This window comes from Carcharodon carcharias, chromosome 31, assembly GCF_017639515.1.
Source record: "Carcharodon carcharias isolate sCarCar2 chromosome 31, sCarCar2.pri, whole genome shotgun sequence".
Lineage (NCBI taxonomy): Eukaryota > Metazoa > Chordata > Chondrichthyes > Lamniformes > Lamnidae > Carcharodon > Carcharodon carcharias.
Window position 1 is genome coordinate 15,038,812 of NC_054497.1, and position 5,183 is coordinate 15,043,994.

Below are 5,183 nucleotides of genomic sequence, written 5' to 3' on the forward strand. Positions count from 1 at the left end.
TTGGGGGAGGGCAGGGGTGGGGTGGGGTTGCAGAGAGTGTAGGGGAGAAATTGGAGGAGATGGGGAGGGTGTGGAAGGGAGGGGGTGGGGATTGGGGCGGGAGGGGAGAGGGAGGGTGGATTGGGTTGGTGGAGGGGAGGTGTTGGTGGGGGGAGGAATTGGGGTGGGAGGGGAGGGGGGGATTGGTGAGAGCAGGGGGGTGGAGAGTGCGGAGGGAAGGGGAGAGTTGGGGAGCTTAGGCAGCTGACAGGGAGGAGCACTGAGGGGAGGGGGGGAGCACACTGGAATAAGGATATTTTAGCTCCCCGTGATGTTGAGTGGGATCCTACCTCAGTCCGTGAGTTAAAATATTTCAGAGGTATTGTCATTTTGTGATGAAGAGCTTAGTCTGGTAAGTGTATGCTCTGGATGTGAGGCTGTTTGACTGTCCAGAGTGTAGCACCGACTAGACTGGGACCTTTGAGGTGATGAAATGGATTGAACTTGCCCAGGTACGTGCCATCCTGCACAGGAGGAGCTGTCTCTGAGTGAGCCTGCACTCTTCTGAGTAACAAACTAATGATCCTTTGATGTAACAGACTGGAGTACATCTGGCCTGCTGTTTCTGATCTGAAACTAAATATTTTTCAGGGACACAAGTGCGTAGCCAGAGACTGACGAGCTCCAGGCTGCACACTGTAATGGGACAGTCTTTAGCCCGCTCAGTCACTGTGCCAGTTTATATCACTGTGGCCATGAGTTAGCAGCCTCGTGCTGTATGTTGGGGCAGGTTGGAACAGTGGCAAGGCCACCGCTCGAGTTACCAGGCTGTGGGTTCAAGCCCTAGTTTGAGCAGGACTGAGATGGTGCTACCTCGGCTGAGGCTCTAGACCAGACAATAAACTGAGGCTCCATCACTCGTTCCACTTGAAGCTCTGAGGGACATAAGACCCAATATGGGCCGTCTATTAGTCCCATGCTCCCTCTCTTTATCTCCCGGTCACTCATTCTCTCTCTCTCTTGCTGCCTTTTCTTTGTCTTTTTTTTCACTCCACACTCTCTCTTGTCTCACTTTCTAGTTTTTTTCTCTCTCAGATTTGCCATCTGTCTGGGTCTCTCACTCACTCATTGTCACACGTACCCTATCTCGCCCCTCCGCTCTCCCTCACCCCGAGCCCTCTCCCACCTCTCCCCCCTTGTCGCCTCTCCCTCACCCTCCCCCTGCCCTCCCTCTCCCAATTCCCCCCCCCAACAGCTCACGCACCCCCCCCCCCCCCCCCCCCCCCCCCCCCGCTCTCTCTTTCTGTTTGCTTTAGCTGCTCTCTGATGTTGACCTTCCTAAAGAATATTTGCACTTGAGATTGTTGGATACTTTGCACTGGTTGATATGAAAATCCTGAATGTACAAATGCAGCTTATTTAGCTCTCTGGGCCACAGTATGTTTTTGTTGAGCTCCGGTCGCTACTCTGTAAATATATTGTAAGTAAGTGAATAGTTGCACTGGTGTGGAGATGTGTGTGTTACTGCTTGCCTAAGCAGGAGCTGTCAGAATTCTCAAAGTGATCTGGAGAGGCCTTTGCACAGGAGAAGCTGTGATCATCTGCACCGGTCCTGGGGATTCAGCGGGGGAGGCGGCAAAACTCAAACCTACTTCCTCATACATCCATCTGTGAAAACCTTGCTCTGCACCTCCTTATCCTCTCGAAGATGAATTTTCCTCAACTTCCTCAGCCCTCCTACATGACATGTCCATCACGCCTTAATCCCCTCCCCATCCCTTTTAAACCCTTGTCCTTGTTACCAGAGCCCCCAGTGTTCCCCCACAGCCCTGCCTCTGCCTCCCCACTCCTACCTGCTGAAAGTTGAGTTGCCCCATTGTCAGAGGTGGTTCAGTGGCAGTCCACTGGGTCAGAAGGTTGTGGGTTCGAGCCTCACTCCAGCTGACGATCTCAGTATGGAAGGAATGCCAAACTGTCGGAGGTGCCGTCCCTAAGGTGAGATGTTAAACTGAGGCCCTGCCTGCCCTCTCAGGCGGGTGTAAAAAAAAAAAATCCCATGGTCACCGTTACAAGGAAGAGCTGGGGAGTTCTCCGCGTCCTGAATCTAATAATTCTCCCTCAATCGACATCACGAAAACAGATGATTTAGGTCATTGTCAGATTGCTGTTTGTGGGAACTTGCTGTGAGGAACAGGAGGAGGCCATTCAGCCCCTCCACCCTGTCCCGCCATTCAGTTAAATGGTGGTTGATCTGCATCTGGACTCCATTTCCCTGCCTTTGCTCCATATTCCCCCAATACCCCCACCCAACAAAAATCTTATCAATCTCAGCCCTGAAAACTCCAGTTATCCCCCAGATTCCACAGCCTTTTAGGGAAGAGAGTTCCAGGTTTCTGCAGATTTTTCCTTAGGTGTCGTTTTGCTGATCTGATGATTATTGAAAGATTTGGCAATGCAATTGGTTACAATGATCCCAGATTTGGTGTTGGGTTGGACTAGAGTTCCAGCTCATGGATTCTTAAACTCCTGCCTCCTCCGAGCATTCAAATGCCTGTAGCTTTTCCTTTCCACTGATTTCCACCTGTGTTGATCTGACTTCTTAAAAAATATTTTTTGGGAGCTCTGTTGCTGCTTTTCACGAGCTGCAGTGCTGCCTCTTTCGGAGTTGGCCGTCACTTCTCTCAGACTTGGGCAAAGGGGCTGAGTCTCCGGGAGGGACCAGGACCCAAATGGGTCGATTTAGGGCAACGTGGATAAAGCACCAAAATAACTAACACCAGGAGGAGACCATTCCACCCAACACGCCTGTGCTGGCTCTGAAAGAGCTATCCTATTAATCCCACTCCCCCTGCTCGCTCTCTCTCTCTCTCCCCATGCCCCTCAAACTTTCCTTTTCAACATTTTTTTTTCTTCCGTTCTCTTTTTGAAAGTTATTCTTGAATCTGCTTCCACCAGGCAGCGCGTTCCAGATTATAATGAGTTGTGTAAGAATGACTGCACATCTCACCTCTGGTTCATTTCTCACTTACCTTGAGTCTGGGCCCTCTGGTGACCAACTCTTCTGCCACTGGAAACTGTTTCTCCTTGTTTACTTTATCAAAACCCTTCATAGCTTGACCGTTTCTACTAAATCTCCTCGTGACCTTCTCCGCTCTAAGGAGAACAATCCCAGCTTCTCCAGTCTCTCCACGTGACTGAGGCCCCTCATCCCTGGTGCCATTCTGGCAAATCTCCTCTACGCCAGTCCATGACATACTTCCTGAAGTGTGGGGCCCAGAATTGGACACAGTACTCCAGCTGAGGCCTAACCAGTGCTTTATAACTATTAGCATAGCTTCCTTGTTTTTTGTACTTTAATCCTCTGATAATAAAGTCAAGGATCCCATTGCCTTTTTAAGAACCTTCTCAATTTGACTTGTCATCTTTGGAGATTTGTCTAGGTTCATAGTTTCTCCTCTTCATCTCCTGCTTAAAGTGGAGTTAACTAATAACCAAATATTTACATTTGAAGCTCTAATTATGAGCTCGGGGGGAGGGCGGGGGGGTGGGGGTGGATGGGTATTGGGGGATTGGAGGGAATGTAAGGTGATGGTGGGGAATCTGGGTCAGGGTGGGGTGGGAGAGCTGAGGATTAATTTTCTCACTCATTCCGGCTCCAGTGGTCAGTGATGTCCCAGCTCGCCCACGATCCCAGGGTAATTCAGGGTGAGATGCGCCGAGACTGCCTTCAGTTTTGAGGCTGAAGGCACACGCGCAGGAGCATTAACATCAGCCTCCGGCGTGACTGGCAGCAGCTGCCGTTACTCATGGCAGAGTTTGAGCAGAAACCAAAGAAATACTGAAGTCAGGAATGGTTCACCTGTTTAGGCTACCAGCCTTCGCTACTGGGCTACTGAAACTGGCCTCAGTCGGAGTCAAGTGTTTACGTGAAGTTTTTTGCACAGTTGTTTAGGATCAGGGGCTGTTCCCTTGTGTGTCCGACATCGAGATGCTGCTGAATTTGAAACCTTGCCTGTTACAAATGTAGGCCAAATAAAATAAACTTTGTCTTTGTTGCCTGACTTATATTTTTTCTGTCATAGTGGTGCAGTTGGGATGGTCTCTCCTCTGCTCCCTCCTCCACCACCCCCCTCCCACAAGATATCCTGAGTAGCTCCCTCTCCCAAAAAGAGGGTCAGTACTGAGGGAGCGCTGCACTGTTGGAGGGTCAGTACTGAGGGAGCGCTGCACTGTTGGAGGGTCAGTACTGAGGGAGCGCTGCACTGTTGGAGGGTCAGTGCTAAGGGAACGCTGTACTGTTGGAGGGTCAGTACCGAGGGGGTGCTGCACTGTTGGAGGGTCTGTACCGAGGGAATGCTGCACTGTTGGAGGGTCGGCACTGATGGAGCACTGCACTGTCGGAGGCTCAGTACCGAGGGAGCGCTGCACTGTCGGAGGGCTGGCGCTGAGGGAGCACTGCACTGTCAGAGGGTCAGTACCGAGGGAGCTCTGCGCTATCGGAGGGTCAGTACCGAGGGAGCGCTGCGCTATCGGAGGGTCAGTACCGAGAGAGCGCTGCGCTATCGGAGGGTCAGTACCGAGGGAGCGCTGCGCTATCGGAGAGTCAGTACCGAGGGCGCGTTGCACTGTCGGAGGATGGTGCTGAGGGAGCACTGCACTGTCGGAGGGTCAGTGCCGAGGGAGCGCTGCACTGTCGGAGGGTCAGTGCCGAGGGAGCACTGCAATGTCGGAGGGTCAGTACCGAGGGAGCGCGGCACTGTCGGAGGGTCGGCACTGTTGGAGGGTCGGCACTGTCGGAGACTCAGTACCAAGGAGTGCTGCACTGTTGGAGGGTGGGCACTGTTGGAGGGTTAACGCTGAGGGAACGCTGCACTGTCGGAGGCTCAGTACCGAGGGAGTGCTGCACTGTCGGAGGGCCGGCGCTGAGGGACCACTGCACTCTCGGAGGGCCGGCGCTGAGGGAGCGCTGCACTGTCGGAGGGCCGGCGCTGAGGGAGCGCTACACTGCTTCAGATGCCATCTTTTGGATGGGACTTAAATCCAAGGGCCTTGTCTGCCCCCTCAGGTGATCCCACAGCTACAGTTGGAAGAGAAGGAAGATTCCCTTGTGCCAGTGTCTGTTTATCAGTAAAATAGATTATTTGGTTATTACCATTGCTGTTTGTGGGAGCTTGGTCTGTGCAAATTGGCTGTGCTATTTCATA